At 37.4% G+C, this 17,732-nt stretch overlaps 1 protein-coding gene across 1 annotated transcript in view; it reads right to left on the bottom strand.

Moving 5' to 3' along the window:
• The window catches only part of GABRA3 (gamma-aminobutyric acid type A receptor alpha3 subunit), a 205,189-nt gene extending 189,372 nt beyond the window's left edge, over window positions 1-15,817 (bottom strand). Inside the window, exon 1 of the mRNA XM_023753038.1 lies at window positions 15,604-15,817. The gene's annotated coding sequence lies outside the window, so the exon portion shown is untranslated. The remainder of the gene's footprint in view (window positions 1-15,603) is intronic.
• Window positions 15,818-17,732: the final 1,915 nt, after the last annotated feature.

The following is a 17,732-nucleotide window of genomic DNA, read 5'->3' as shown; positions in this document are numbered from 1 at the left end:
TATATATACACACACACACACACACACACACACACACACACACACACACACACACACATATATATATATACTGAGTGGCCAGATTATTATGACCACCTGACATTTGTAGGCAAATTAGCTATAATTTCACGCTGAAGTTGATAGAGGACTAGATCATTATAAACGTCTGAATAGCACAACATACCTAAGTATCATTGCTGATCAAGTTCATCCTATCATGTTGATGGCGTATCCCAATGGAGATGGCTTCTTCCAACCAGACAATGCGCCATGCCACGGTGCTTGTATTGTGCAGGAGTGGTTTCAAGAACATGAGGGAGACTTTACCTTGCTTAGGTGGCCCCCACAATCACCAGATCTCGATCCAATTGAGCATTTGTGGGACGAAGTTAAAAGAGCCATCAGGCAGCTGGTTCCACAACCATCAAATCTCACAGAACTGGACAGTGCTATTCATCAGGCATGGTGTCAGATTCCTCACAGCACCTTTCGACATCTCGTGGAGTCAATGCCAAGAAGAATTGTCGCAGTATTGAAGGCAAAAGGTGGCCCAACGAAGTACTGATGGGGTGGTCATAATAATCTGGCCGGTCATAATAATCTGGCCACTCAGTGTGTGTGTGTGTGTGTGTGTAGGTATATATATATATACTCATATATATGTAGATATATACATGTATATGTGTGTATATATATATATATATATATACACACACATACACACACATGGATAACTAAATTATCTATATAGTTGTATACTAATTTAAACCATCATACAATAGTATTGGCAAAAGAAAGACATTTGCATATATACTAAACAAAGTTTACTACCTACAGATTCTGAAAAGAGAAAATAAGTGCAAGAAATAACTTTAAGAAAATATACAAGAAATTGTAAATTACATTTTTTTAAATCTTAAGAGTCCTCTATGTGTTTTTATTTGTTTTGCTTAATTCCTTCACCTTTTTCACACCAACCCCCCACCTCACTGACAGCTGTCAGTCTGTTTTCTGTATCTATGAGTCTGTTTCTATTTTGTTCATCAGTTTATTTTCTTCATGAGATTCCACATATAAGTGAGATCATATGGTATTTGTCTTTCTCTGACTGGCTTTTTTCACCTAGCATAATACTCTCCAGATCTATATCCATGCTATCACTAAAAGAAACCAATGTCACCCCCATAAATTCAATAAAAATGTTTTAAAAAACACAATCTTCAGTTAAAGATAGTCAATTGAACATAAGCATTCTCATCTGCTTTGTACTGAAACCCTACCAAAGTAGAAGTAAAGTGATTTACTTCTACTTTGACAAAGAGACTGGGAAATGTGACAAAAAAATTGCATGGGACACATCCAACCCTATTTGTCACCCAGAATATAAGATATTAGATCTGTTTTTCCAATGAAGACATTCAGAATATCCATTTCTGTTGAACCTTCTCAGTCTAAGGGAAAATACCTAAAATTATTGACATCATAGTTCTCAACAAAAGAATCTCATCAGATAATATACTTCTTCACTCAGCATTTCTGAGCAGATTTTTAAAAATATGCTTTCATTCGGTTGATCTCTTAACCCTCCCCCCCCCCCGCCCCCTAACCCTCCCTGGCCTTCCTGCATGCATATAAGCATAACCAATGGACACAAGACTCTGGGGGGTAGGGGAGGCCGGGGGAATGTCAAGGGGAAAAAACAGGAGACATATGTAATACTCTTTGTAATACTTTAAGCCAGGGGTCCTCAAACTTTTTAAACAGGGGGCCAGTTCACTGTCCCTCAGACCATTGGAGGGCCGGACTATAGTTTAAAAAAAACTATGAACAAATTCCTATGCACACTGCACATATCTTATTTTGAAGTAAAAAAACAAAAGGGAACAAATACAATATTTGTATTTGCATGTGGCCCGCGGGCCGTAGTTTGAGGACCCCTGCTTTTTAAGCAATAAAACAAAATTTAAAAAAATAAAAAATAAAAAAATAATAATGCAAAAAATAAATAAATCATGACTCAGAAAAAAATATGTTTTCATTAATTTTAGAGAGAGGGGAAGGGAGAGAGAGAAACATCAATTATCTGTCTTCTGCACACATACCTCCAACGAGGGATCGAGCCTGCAACCCGGCCATGTGCCTTTGACCGGAATCGAACCCAGGACCCTTCAGTCCACAGGCGGATGCTCTATGCACTGAGCCAAACCAGCTAGGGCAAAGGAATATAATATTTATAATAGGAAGAATAATGGCCTTCAAAAGACATTAATATTCTAATCCCCAAACCTACGACTGTACTATATTGCATGGCAAAGTGGGATTAAGGTAGCAGATGGAATTAAGGTTGCTAATCAGCTGGCCTTAAAATAGGGAGATTGTTCAGGGTTATCTGGGTAGGCTCAATGTAATCACAAGGGTCACAGGAGGAAGGAGTGTCAGTATCAGAATGCTGTGATGTGAAAAAGACTTGACCTAACACTAATGACTTTGAAGATGGAGGATGAGGGGTGTGCATCAAGGAATGCTGGTGGCCTCTAGGAACCTGAAAAGACAAGGCAATGAATACCGCACCCCTTTCCCCCAGTATCCAGATAGGAACACAACCTTACCAACACCTTGATTTTAGCCCTGGAAACCCTCCAGAACTGTAAGAAGATAATTTTTCTGTTGTTTTAAGCCATTAAATTTGTGCTAATTTGTTACAGCAGCAATAGAAAACTAATACAATATATTATCTGGCTCAGCTATGAATGGCATTAACATAGTCATAATAACATAAACATTAGTCAATATTATGCTGTTCATCAATATTAAAACAAAGAGTTTGGGGTGGTAGAAGAATCTTGTGTATGTTGCACAAGCAGGGAATTTTAAAAGTACCTAAGTCTTATCTACCAGAGTGTGATGTTACTAAATAGTGCCTAAACGTTTAAAATTAAGAAGGAGCACCCTAGCCAGTTTGGCTCAGTGGACAGAGCATCAGCCTGCATACTGAAGGGTCCCAGGTTCAATTCGGGTCAAGGGCACATGCTCGGGTTGTGAGCTTGATCCCCAGTAGGGGGCATGCAGGAGGCAGCCAATCAATGATTCTCATCATTGATGTTTCTCTCTCTCTCTCTCTCTCTCTCTCTCTCTCTCTCTCTCACTCTCGCTCCCTCTCCCTCCCTCCCTCTCTGAAATCAATAAAAAATATATTTTAAAAAAGGAGCAATATGAGCATGTTACTTAAAGATAGAATATAAATACTCAAAGAATTATCTGAAAGGGTTGAAAATGGTTGCTTCTGGGAAAAAAAGCAGGGAACTATTATTCTTTTTAACAAACCTTGGAGAAATATTTGACTTTAAACCAATTTCCCATATAATTTTGATAAAAATAAAAACAAATTTTTAAAAATCAAAAGAAAATTTTATAAATTGCTTTAGGCAGTTACATTAAAAAAACAGAATAAATAATTTCCTATAAAATAATAGAAGAAAGAGGAAACTAGTATAGAACAGAAATTGAACCAGGAGGTTAAACATAGAATCTCTCTTCATACATCTGTAGTGAGAGGGAATGAAATCATACTAGAATCAAAAGTCAACTTTATTAAACTATCATGAATTTTAATCTCACCTTCTACAAACTGTTCCATAAAATGGAAAAAGATGAAAAACGATGTAACCTATTTTGTGAGCTAGTATAATATTGATTTAAAAATTGAACAGAAACAATAAAATCAACTTATAAACAGTAAACTTTTAAAGGGCAAACAAATAAATATGGCCCTGGCCACCAGGATGTTCAGTTAGTTAGAGCATTGTCCTGATATGCCAAGGTTGCAGGTTTGATTCCTTGTCAGGGCATATACAAGAATCAACCAATGAATGCATGAATTAGTGGAACAACAAATCTATGTGTGTGTGTGTGTGTGTGTGTGTGTGTGTGTGTGTGTGTGTGTAAAATAAATAAAGAAATATCATAAATAAATTAATTAGATATGGTCATATATAACACATAAAGTAGATTTATCCCAGAAATGTAAAGACAATTTAATATCAAATAGTTGACCAGTGCAATTGACAATTCTGAAAAAAAGGGGACAAAAAAGGTTGACAGTAATGCTGCCTTTATAATTATTCAAAGTATATGTATACATTTTTGGAGAGACACCCTATACATGTTAACGTATTAATCAAAAGAAGTATATGAACATCTCAATAAAGAAAAAAAAGCATGCAATGAAACTCTCCTCTTATTCATAATAAAACTCTTAGCATATCAACAGACTTAAAAATCCAAGGAAATTCCCTTAAGAAACCTACACCAAATACTATACTTACCTAAGACCCTTTATAAATAATCTCACTTAAGTTGGGAACAAGACTAGGACCGTGCCATCCCTACATCAAGCATATTATATTGTATTTTTAGCCAAAACAATAAGAAAAGAAATAATACATTAATATAAGAATTTTAAAAGTAAGACACAATTGTTGATATTTGCAGCAGATATAAAAACATGGAAAATTCAAAAGGATCAATAACAACTTATAAGAATGAATAAGAAACTTCAAAGCTGCTAGATATAAGATCGACGTACAAATATCAACTAGCAAATATAATAGAAAAGGGGATTCTAATTAAAATAGCCATTATAATAAAAGGTATTTATCAAAAATTATAAAGCATAGCTAAATAAGTGCATATAGGAGTATTTATAGCATTAAATGCTTATATTAGACAAGAAAAAACTCAAACCAATTACTAAGATTCCATCTTATGAAACTTGAAAATGAAGAGCAAATTAAATCCAAAAGCAAGCAGAAGAAAATAATGATAGAATTCAATAAAATAAAAAAACAATAAAAAGTAATCAATGAAACCAAAAGCTAGTTGTTTCAAAAAATTAATAAAATTTATAAACTTCTACACAGATTGATAGAGAGAAAAAGACAAAAATCACAATTATCAGCAATGAAAACAAGTATATCACTACAGAGTTTATAAACATTAACAGGATAATAAAAAATATTATGAACAAATTTATGAAATAAACTTAATGTAGATGAAATGAACAAATTCCTTGAAAGATATAAAAGACCAACCTTCACTCAAGAAGAAATAGATAACCTCAATATCCCTTTGTCTATTAAGTAACTTAAATTCATACTTAAAAACCTTACCAGGGATATTAAGTACAGTATAGGTAATACAGTCAATAATATTTTAATAACTATGTATGGTGTCAGGTAAGATACTAGGTTTCTTAGAGGAATCATTTCCTAAGTTATATAAATGTCTGATCACTATGCTGTACAACTGAAATTAATATAATATTAAATGTCAACTGCAATTTAAAATATAAAATTAAAATATAAAAAAGAAAAAACATCATGAAGAAAATTTCAAATAAGAAACCTGCAAAAGCCCAGATGGCTTCACTGGTAATTTCTCCCAAGCACTTGAGGAAAAAACACTACCAATTCCACATAAATTCTTCCAGAAAATAGAAGAGGAAGGAATTACCCAACTCATTTTATGAGGTCAGTATACCTCCTTACCAAAACCAAACAAAAACAAGAAAAGAAAATTAAAGGTCAAAATCACTAATGTAATATAGACACCCAATAAAACAAATGGAATCCAGAAATATATAACGAGGATAATATATCATAGCCAAGCAGTGTTTTATTCTGGGAATGCAAAGGTGGTTCAACACTTGAAAAATAATCACTATAATTCATCATATCAACAAACTTAAAAACATAATTTAAATAGCACTGACTGGGTAGCTCAGCTGGTTGCAGTATAGTCTCCTTCACCAAAAAAGGTTGCAGGTTCAATTTCCCGTCAGTTCACATACCCAGGTTGTGGGTTTGATCCTAGATCAAGGAACATATGGGAGGCAACTGATCAGTTTCTCTCTCTCTCTCTCTTTCTCTCTCTCTCTCTCTCTCTCTCTCTCGCTCTCTCTCTCAAATCAATAAACATATCCATGGGTGAGGATTTAAAGAAAGATCATTTGAATAGATACAGCAAAAGCATTTGAAAAACCCAACATACATATGATAAAATCCCTCAGTAACTCATAAATGGGATATTCATTATTATGGCTAAGTAGAGTATCCATTCACTACTTGATGGGCATTTGTGTTGTTTCCATTTTTTAGCTATTACAAGTAATAGCTATAGATGTTTTTGTACAGGTTTTTGTTTGCACATATATTTGCATTTATACTAGGTAAGTATCTATGAGAGGAATTTCTTGGTTATATGGAAAGTGAATGTCTGACTTTATAAGACACTACCAAACTCTTTTCCAAAGTGGCTATATTAATTTATACTAGAGCATGAATTGTGCATGGGTAGGGTCCCTCTGGGTGGCCTGCAGGGATGGGGCTGGAACCTGCAGTCCAATGCCACTTGCAGCTCCTACCTGCCATTCTCACTCCTGCTCATTCCGGCCTCACTGTGCCTGCCACAGGCTCACACCCAATCAGTCCCGATCAGGAGAGGCTCATGCTGCCGCAGCAGCGCTCACTCGCTCGCCAGCCATGAGCCCTGCCTCTGGTGCCCTCTCAAGGGGAGTGGCCGGGGGGATTGAGCTGAAACTGGCTCTCTGACATCCCTCAAGGGGTCCTGGATTGCGAGAGGGCACAGGCCAAGCTGAGGGACCCCACCGGTGCATGTGCACGATCAGGCCGGGGATGGACTACAGGAGGGCTCCAGGGCGTGTCTGGCCCATCTCACTCAGTCCTGATTGGCTGGACCCCAGCAGCAAGCTAACCTACCAGTCGGAGCATCTGCCCCCTGGTGACCAGTGCACATTATAGCAAGCGGTTGAGCATCGTTAGCATATCATTAGCATATTATGCTTTGATTGGTTGTTCGGTTGTTCTGCCATTTGGTCTATTTGAATATTACCCTTTTATTATATAGGATTCCCACTAGTAGAGAGTCCTACTTGATCAACATACAAAACCATAAAGGAAGAAAATAGATCAATGGTTGCACAGGGTTGTAGGTGGGGGAGAAAACTGAATGCAGGGGGCACAAGTGAACCTTCTGAGGTGAGGGAAATTTTCTATATTTTTATTGTGGTGATGGTTGTGGTTATTTGATCATATATGTTTGGCAAAACTCTTTGAAATATATAACTCTCAAAGGGGAACTATTATGTAAATTTTAGTTTAATAAACCTGGCTGGAAAAGTAAAAGATACCTAGGAATATGTCTTATATGTAAAAAGTATTACTAATAAAATTACAAACTTCTACCAATGATTGTAAAAATAGACCTGCATAAACACCAAGAATAAAATAAAATATTTATGACTAGGAAATATCTTTATAAAAAAGATGTCAATTTTTCTCTAAATCATTCTACTGATTTAATAAAATTTCAAGATGATTTTCTTGAAATTTAAAAATCTTATTTTAAAATTAAGATAAGGGAACAATGGGTAAAACATAAGATAATTTAGAAAGAGCAGGAAAATGTTGTGGTTGTGGGCTGGGAAAGGGCAGAGTATGAAGAATAACTGACCTTACAAACATCAGCTTCATAAAGTATTCATAATTAAAACAACTCAAGTGTAGACAAATGTATTAATGGGGCACATAGACAGCTTAGAAATAGACCCAAGTTAAGTGTAGAAACTGGGTAATATGATGGAATTTGCATTCTAAATCTATTATGTATAAATGATATTTAAACAAGTGGTATTTGGCATAAAAAAATTGACTCATATTTTAAATCGTATGCAAAAATAAAATCCAGATGGTTTAAAAAAGTAAATGTAAAGCAAAATTTGAAAATGCTGCATAGAAAATTTGGAGAACATTTTTTATGATCATGGGATAAGAAAATATTTCTTAAATGTGACACAAAAATCACAATTTCTGAAGGAAAAGATTAATAAATTTATCATGAAAATTTTAAGCTTTAGTATAATAAAGAACCCCATAAACAAAATAGAAAGCCAAGGTGACATGCCAGAAGCAGATATATGCAACATATGTACCTGACAAATAATTAGTTAGTATCCAGAACATATAAAGAACTCATACAAATCACTAAGTAAAATGTGACCAAACAGAAAATAAGCAAATGTGGGTGACTCTGGGTACAGTATTTTGGAAGTAGAGACAAAGGAAGCTGGGAGTAGATACAAGTGAAGATAAAGTTTATTTGTAATGTTTTATTTCATTAAAACATAGCTGAAGCAGAAATGACAAAATGCTAACACTTGTTCATTCTGAGCAGTATATGGTGGTTATTTGCTCATTGTTTTAGATACTTCTCTGAGTTTCTTTCAAAATATTTTAAATTATTCAAAATTATAAAAGAATAAAACAAGAAAATAAACTTGTAAACTATAAATTTATAATAATAAATTTGAGCAAAGTGAAAAGATAGAAGTTAAAATTATAATAATTTCCCCATATACCAGTCATAATAAATTAGCAGAAATGATAGAAAGATTCACCTTCACAAAATTAAAAGCATAAAATAAATGTTACTGCTATTAAACACTACATAGATAGACAAATTGAGATGTAGAGACCATACAGTTAGTAAGTAGAAAAGCTGAAGTGATAATAATAATTTTAAAACTATAATCAAATTTAAACTTTGTTAACTAGTTCAAGAAGCAACAGATTAATAATCTCAACAATAAAGATAAATTAAAAATAAATAAATAGCCCAGCCAGTGTGGCTCAGTTGGTTGAGCATCATCCATGAACCAGGAGGTTCAATTCCCTGTCAGGGCACATGCCAAAGTTTCTGGCTCTATCCTCAATAGGGGGTGTGCAGGAGGCAAATAATCAATGATCCTCTCTCATCATTGATGTTTCTATCTCTCTATCCCTCTCTCTTCCTCTCTGAAATCAATAAAAACATATTTTTTAAAAATAATAAAAATAAATAAATAAAATAAATGGAAAATAGATTAATCCCAAAGAGAACCTACTATATACAACTATATATAACTACATATATATTCCCTGACCAGGAGGGAGTCAAATTGTGACCTCCTGGTTCATAGGTTGATACTCAACCACTGAGCCACACTGGCCAGGTGAGATTTTTAGTCTTCCTTCTGTGTATGGTGAGGACACATACTGTGTAAAAACATTAATACCTTTAAAATCATGTTTTAAATATAAAAAAATATTTTCTATTATCAACCAATATTTCCCTTTACCATATGTCTTCCTTCCTAGGAAGAGATTACCTTGTCCAATACATTTCATAATATGAGATAATCACCTTGCCTCTATTTCATAGTACCCTGTCCCATTACCTTTTCAGCACCCTTAGTTTATTTCAAATTAGCAGTAGTGGAAATATGACCCAATACCAAAATTTACTACAGATTTTAGAATATAGTTAGTATTTTCCTTAGCTTTCAGGGCAGTCATGATTTCAGCAATCCCAGGAATAAAACAAGGAAAGGGCCTTACTATGATCACTTTCAAACCCTATGAATACTTCCACCAAAATTAGAAATCTTCATCAGAATTTCCATTTAAAATCCTTAGTGTTGCTTAAATAAGTGATTGAGGCTGAACTACCTGCACAGGACCATGGGAATGTAGTATAGAGCAGAGCATAAACTATAGAACCTTACAGCTGGGAGGGTCTTTATAAATCATCTAAGTCTAGTCCAACCCTCCTCATTTTACAGTTATAGGAACTGAGACTCAAACAAGACAAGTAATTTGTCACAAGAACTAAGTCAGCATCCAGGACAGGACTAGAATGTAGACTAGGCTATCTGAAACCCCATTTTAAAAGAGATTTTTAATATTTAACTCTTCTTTTTTTTCTTATCAAGTGCCTCTTTCTTGAACTTGTTAAATGGGGAGAATAAGGGGGTCTGAGAAGAGGGCTGCTCATTGAGAATTTCAGTTAAGCAACATGATATATAACCTGGTTTTTCAAATAAGCTTGTGTTCCTGTCGTCATGACGCTGAAGGGAACCTCACTTTTCCTTACAGCAATATCATCTGCCAAACATCTGCATAATCCAATCTTAACAGTGAGCATCAGAGTAGAAAGGACTATTAGTGGGGAGAGGTGTCATTTATCAGTACTCAGCTCTCCTGAAAAGTCTAATAATGTTGACCATGTCTTTCTTCTTAAAGCAGTGCATTTTCCTCTGCACAATAATCAAAATGTATAACTATATAGTTCAATATTTTGTAGTGTAGAACAATATCTATCTCCCCATCTAAACCATGAACCCCAACGTGGCAACAACCATGTCTACTCTGCTAACCATTATATTCTCCATGCTTAGTAAATGGGATGTATTCGAAAGTATTTGTCCAACCAATGCATGAGGCCTCTTTTCTCTTGGCTCTTTCACAATACTCTACTCTCTTAATTTTTCTTCCATATGTGTGACCTCTCCTTCTTTGTAGCCTTCACACAGACACATCTTTGTTTTCCCATCCTTGGATCCCTTCTTTCTATTTCAAGCACCGCCTCTTTATCAATTACACTCAAATCACTCTCTCCAGCTGTCTTCTTTCCAGAGTTCCAATTCCACATTTTTTCAACTGTACAGAATACCTCTTGCTGGACTATAGCAATAGAACTACCTGTGTGACCTCAGTCAAACCAAGTCACTATCCCTCTCAGGATCAATTTGCTCATCCATAATATGAAGGAGTTCCTTCTCTACAGTATATAGAGAAAAATCCTAATTTCCAAGTTAACATTCTATCTTATTTACAGTCAAGCCATCAACTTATATGAAAGTATTTTCACATACTTTCAACATACAATTTACTCCAACACAACTGAGCTCCCTCACCGTTCCCAATGTCCTCTGCTTTTCTGGCCTCTGCCTAGGACATCTTTCCCATCCCCAGACATCTTTCCCATCCCCAGACATCTTTCCCATCCCCCAAATGCTTCATGTTAAAAAAACTGTTTAATTTTCCAAGCCCAGTCCAAAGTGACTTTCAGGAACTGTCTTTGATCTCCTTGGCTGCAAGCCCTTTGCCTTTTACGGGTGTGGATCTCATTCTTGGAATATTATAGTTGTTTATATTATTTCTTCTATCTCTTACTTAACTCTGTCTTCTTGGAGAGCAGAGGCTATTCCTAAATCAGCCTATATCTCCCAAATTGCCTTTGGTTCATAGCATGCACTTAGAAACATTATACTGAATGGATTCAGGTTAGGCCGTATCAGTAGTCCTGGTTAAAAGCCTCTGTATTTCTGGTATAAAGACCAAAATCCTTATAACGACCCACTCCAGCCATTCCACCTTTTGTTCAATTTCTTAAATTCACTACGCTTCTCTCATCTCAGGGAGCTCCTGCATGCTCTTCTTCTCATCTAGAAAACTATTCCACCTCCACCATCACTCCCACCCCACCTTCATGTTTCTATTTAGTCTTAATATCACTTCCTCAAGGAACCTTTTCTTAAACCCAATGCTAAGGCCAGTTTCCTCTGTTATATGCCTTTATAGCTCCCAACCCCCATACTTTTCCTTCATAGCATTTATTGTTGCTGAAATAACATAGTAGTGTGATAGTCTGATATACTGCCTCTTCCCCATCAAACCATAAGCTCCAAGTAAGCAAGGATGGTGTGTGTCTGTTTTGTTCACCTTTATATTATCTGCATGGTCTAAGCACAGCACTGAATAAATAGCTATTGAACGAATGAATTGATTAATGACTGATTTAAAGGTAAAGACTTGGGACTTAGAGTGTACAGAATCTTTGCCTGTCTTCCTATAATCCAGTGATGGCGAACCTATGACACGCGTGTCAGAGGTGACACGGGAACTCAATTTTTTGGTTGATTTTTCTTTGTTAAATGGTATTTAAATATATAAAATAAATATAAAAATATACATTTTTGTTTTAGTACGGTTGCAAATATCAAAAAATTTCTATATGTGACACGGCACCAGAGTTTTTTTTAAAAAAAAAAAAGTTAGGGTTTTTCAAAATGCTGACACACCGAGCTCAAAAGGTTCACCATCACTGCTATAATCCCTTCAAAGTAAAATTGGGATGCCAGGTAGCTCTCTGAGACAGGTAAGGTGGCCTTTTATTCACCATAAGAAATTTATAAAATAGGATAAATACTGCCTCTCTAATGGCGGGAGGAAACCAAAATTGCCTTTCTTTAGTGACAGTATGACCCCAGAAGGCATAATTAACACCAAGTATTTTATTCATTCACTTAACAAACATTTATTAAGTACCTACTCTAAGCCATACACTAGGATTGTGGCTGATAGTATAATAAACTAGACTGATACAGCACCCTACTTGATTGGAATATTTAATCTAAGACTATAATTTATTATATATGCTTTAAAAAATCTTTTATGACCATCAGAATACCAGAGGGTGGAAGATAATCTGGCAGAGATGATTTAGAAATTATAACAAGCCCAATCTGGGCCTGTTAAATTAGATAGGCAGGTACCCTAGACCAGTGTTGGTCAAAGTGTGGTCCAGAGAGCAGTACTTGTCTGTGAATGTTTATTACCAGACAGCGGTAACCTAAATGCAGAAACTGAGAATAAACACTTACAAAATGCTACAGCAATTTAACAAAAGTAATTTTTCTGTTGAAGCTAATAATACACCTATCAACTTATATTTTTATGCTTTTTCTTTAAATTTTTCGTAATGTGTAGTTAATGTATTTTACTAAAGTAACAGTCTATGACAGAATGGAATATTTTGGAGGAAAAAATGGTCCTTCACCAAGATAGTTTGCAAAGCACTGGAACAGCAAATTCAGGATTACCTGGCAATTTGTTATAATGCAAAATCTCGGGTGCCACCCCAGATCCTCTGAATCAGAATTAGTATTTTAACAAGATCCCCAGGGGATCCTTTTGCACATTAAAGTTAGAGAAGAACTGGCCTAGATGATTTCTAAAGCCCCTTAGAACCTTCAGATTTTATAATTTACTTCAGATAAAAAACTGCAGAGGTGATAACATCCACCTCATCATTTTATAGATGGAAAAACTGAGGTCAAGAGAGAAAAAGTCATGTGTCCAAGATAATTGGCAAATTAGCAGAGGTAGGAATATAACACATTTCCCAACACCCAAGTCAATTTTCCACTCTAGCATACTGCACGATCACTCCTATTCTACTGAATCCCACTCTGCACCATCCCTCAGTGATGTCATTGTTTTAGCAGAAAGTATCTCGGAAACTACTTATTCCTCTTCCTTTCATATACTGTGTTAACTTTAAATCACCACTATTTCAACTGTCTCCTTTATGATAATTACCTTTAACCTCTGCTCCTCAAATCTTACCATATGCATATTGTCTGACTGCTAGATGGATATTCTGAGCCTTCAGAAGGACTAGCACCAACTGATCCCTGGTCTTTAGAAAAAGAGAGCTTCTTTGTTTCCATCAGTCTACTTGATATCAGATATCAAGGAAGAGAGCACACACTATCAATGCTGCTTTCGAAAGCTCAGTACTTTCAGTTTGTGGTTGACAATCAAGAGAATAGGATACTAGACCATATTAATAAAAGTCTAGGCTCCAAAATGAGGCAAATGATGACTCTTGTGGTATTGTCAGACCTGATCCTTGAGGGGAAAGGTATGATTGCTGTCTTCAACTATCTGAAGAGCTATTATTAAGAAGAAGCAAATTTGTTTCAGATAGTCCCAAAGAACCAATGAATAAATGTTATGGGGAGACAGAGCTTGGCTTATAATGGAGATCATTATCTGACAATCAGAGTTGCTCAAAGATAGAAGGAGCCATCTAATGAGCTCTCTATCATTGCAAGGAAATTCAAATAGAAATCAGTCAACAAATTGAATGCTTGGAGCAAATTAAAGACCTGGGTGGAGAAATAAAGCTTAAGGATCTTTAGGGGTCATTCCAGTTCCAAGGTTTTAGTATTCTAAAATTTTCAGGGCAGAGTGACCCTAAACTGTCAGAAAATAAGAGCGAGATCTGGTCCTAAAAGAAATTGTTGTGGCCGAAACCGGTTTGGCTCAGTGGATAGAGCGTCGGCCTGCGGACTGAAAGGTCCCGGGTTCGATTCCGGTCAAGGGAAGGAAAGCAAGCTGGCCAAGAAAAGCCATTGGGCAAATTTTTTGTTCTTATGCTACACAAAGGCCAGAGTACTATTTCCGCCCCTCAACATGTCTTTCCAAGCAGCACCCTTCCTAGTGTACCTACATTTGCCTAACAGAGAAAGGTGCAAAATTCTCCCAAAGGAGGCAGTAGTGCTTAATTGTCTCTAGACTATGCATTCTGGAATCAAATTGTGTTTTAATTCCAAATTGGAACAGTTAATTACTGTGTAACCTTGGACAAGTTACTTAACCTTTCTATACCTCAGTTTCCTCATCCGTATATCAAAAGATAATAATAGTATCTTCTTCATAGGGTTGATATAAGAATAATACACATTAAACCCTCATCCCAAGATCCAAAACTTATTAAGCAGTTAGAAATATTATTAATAATGTTGCTGTTATAATTAATATCATGGACACATTAGTGTTGCTAACTCAAAAAGCCCCATTAAGCAACCAGGTCCCTCCCACTACCAGTTCAGAGACGCTATATTACAAGAGCTTCAGCCAGTCCTTGCATAACTCCAGACATCCAGAACCTGCTGTCCCTCAATAAACCATACCATTCACAACAGGAATCCTGGCTCCTCACCAGGTCTCTCTAAATCTAACAGCCACCCCTCCCCCAGTCCCTTGCCATAGTCAGAGGAGCTGCAAACTGGAAGTCAGTTCCAGACAAACCATCAGGTGTTTCTTCCCTCCCGAGGACACAGCTGGATCAAATTCCATGCCTACCAGTGGGATGGGTAAGGTATCTGAATCCCTGGTCTAGCCTGTCAGCTCAACTACCTGGGATGGGAATTGGTCAGGCAATGGGGTTTCCCACAGAGAAGCAAGAGAAGCCTCCCAAGTGTGTGAAGGAACTCAGTCCCAACCCCACAATGAGCCTCTTAAAGGAAGGGGGAAGCCTCAATCTGCTTTTAAAGGAAGCAGTCATTTACAACTTTGTACTCACTTGCACCTGGGGAAGGTAATAGGGAGATGGGGAAAGGGGCTACATGGTATTCTCCTTGTTTCTCATTTCTAACAAGGAGAAGCAGCTGCAGAGAAAGAGTTAAAGGAGAAAGGAAGCTCCAGCCATTACCCCATCCCCATACCTAGGGCTGTCTGGGGGGTCATGACAGTGCTGTCTGCTATGGCTAGGGGCCACTTGGTGGCTTTCTGCAGCAGCTGCTGCCTCCCCCCGCCCTCCCCCAAGCAATTTGCAAGGTCAATGCTGACCTGCTTCCAAAGAGGAACAAAAACAATTCACTGACAATGAAGCAAATCTCCCATACACCACATCTCAAATCCCCTCCCCAAATCAGGTTTTACCCTAGTGCCTTCCTGCCCAGATGCAGACTCTGTGCTTCCACCAGCCCTACTGGGGAACCCAGCATAGCATCACAGCTGCAGAGCATGTCTCGCCTTCCCCGCCAACCCAAGGAGACTCTCAGTACCGGGAGAGATGCTATCGCTAAAGGAGACCTGAGATTGGGGGAGGGGAAGGAGGGACATCTGGGTTTCTTACCAAGCGCCACAGTCACTTCCTGAAGTGGACAGAAGAAAAGGATGAATGAACTGAAACAAGTTAGAGGTTGAGCCCTCACAGAGCTCAGCTTCCTCTTCTCTTTCTCTGGGTCTCTATCCTGGTCCCTCTCTCCTCTGTCTCACTGGTTTGCTTGCTGGCTTGCCGCGCTCACGATCTCCCTCACCCTCCCTCCCTCTCTCTCTCTTCCTCTCTCCTCCCCCTGCTCTTCTCTCTCTCTCTCTCTCTCTCTCTCTCTCTCTCTCTCTCTCCCTCCCTCCCTCCTTCCCTCCCTCCCTCCCTCCTCCCTTCCTCTATCCCTCCCTCCCTCTCCCTCCCCTTCTTTCCTTTCTTTCTTTATATTTCTCTCCCTTCCTTCCTTTCTTCCCTCCTCCCCTCACCCTTTGCTGGCTTCGGATTCACCACTGACTGGTGCTGAGCACGCGGCTGTGCTGAGGCTCTCAATGCAGAGCTGCAAGGCTTTGAATCTGTGGTTGTTTTAGGAAAAGACTGAAGTAGTGTTTTATTCTGTAAGGTATCCAGCAGAGAAATCTAGGGAAGCTCAAAGAGAAGGGGAGGAGCACAGGAAGCAAGGGGAAGAGAAAGAAAGCAAAAGGCTAAAAGCAAATGGGAGGATAAAGGAAGTATGGATTACCATAGCTGATGTGTGGTGTTTACTAGCTGCTCCAAGACAGAGAGAAGTGGTCTGTATCCCTTACATCCCTTAGCCCAGGATCTAAATAAAGCTTTGACAATCTTGTCCACATTACATTTCTGACAAATATGAGATTCTAAAAATTGTACATCAAAGGTTGTCATTCCCACCCAGCTAAGAAGAAAGAGTTCAGCGACATTGATCCCCTAATAACCCAAAGGCCACCCCACCCCCAACCAAGTAGAAGTATGAACCCAATTCAGAACTGTCAGCTGGAACTTCCCTTCAGGCAAAACAGAAAAGCAGCAGAACCACAATGCTTTCCTTTTTTTAAAAAGCCTCTGATGGGAATGTAAGTGTACATAAGTGTGTGAGCCAACATGTGAGTTTGTACAAGGGGGAAGAAGAGGTGGAGAGAAAGAGATTAATGAACTCAACATATAAAATAATTATATTCTCATTGGGGTAAAAAAATAAAACCTGGGCAAAGTATAATAATAATGCAACAAAGGGTGGACAGAGATCTGGGCTAAGAATAAAACAAAGGAGCTTAGGTTTGAGTTCTGCCTCTGAAAAATCACTCCACTGTTGCCTTCAAGTCATTTCTTCAATCTGGCCCTCATTATCTCAATGGCAAAATGAATAGTGATGGATGTAGATGATCTTGAAAGACCCTTTTGGACCAAACAATCTAGGCTCTAAGACAGGAAAATCCCATGTGAAAGAGGAATTAATCTCTAAAGAGTAAATACATAAACTACCAAATTTCAAAGGTCCTCCAAAAGTGAGTACCCAAATTGAACCCCAAATCACACTTGATAGACCTTCCATTTTGAGTGTTTCAGGGGTAATATGAATATAAGCATATGTGTAAAAATCTGCTCCTATCAAAGAATTTAGCTTCCACCTACATACAATGATTAACACTAAAGTTTCCTTAATAAAACACCTTATACTGTTTTCCAGTCCATTTAGTCAGAGTCAAAATGGATACAATGGCCAGTTCTGCTCTGTTGGATGGAGCATAGTCCTGTGTCCCACACACAGAAAGGTCATAGGTTTGATTCCCTGTCAGGATACCTGTGGGAAGCAACCAATAGATGTTTCTTTCTCACATTGTCACATTGATGTTTCTCTCTCTCTCTCTCTCTCTCTCTCTCTCTCTCTCTCTCGTCAATAACCATATCCTCAGTGATAATTCTTTTTAAAAAAGGTCATTCAGGGCATCTGATTGAACATGAGTTATGTTGTATATGTTAAGTAAGAGTACTGGTCTCAGTATATATACAGTGACTAGGACATGGTTGGCATTTAAGCGTTTTCCAACAGTGTGCTATTTTTTCTAAACCACTATCCTGTTGGATCCTCCCCCTCAAAAAAAAATTCCTAACACTCTACTCCTATCCAATAAGGCACATATGCTCCACTCCAAACACATACTTCTTCAAAAGCATATAACCAACATTGAGTAAAGAGA

The sequence above is a fragment of the Myotis lucifugus genome, unplaced genomic scaffold (assembly GCF_000147115.1).
Source record: "Myotis lucifugus unplaced genomic scaffold, Myoluc2.0 scaffold_40, whole genome shotgun sequence".
Lineage (NCBI taxonomy): Eukaryota > Metazoa > Chordata > Mammalia > Chiroptera > Vespertilionidae > Myotis > Myotis lucifugus.
The sequence above is the reverse complement of the archived record's forward strand: the minus strand, read 5'-3'. Positions and strand labels throughout refer to the sequence as shown.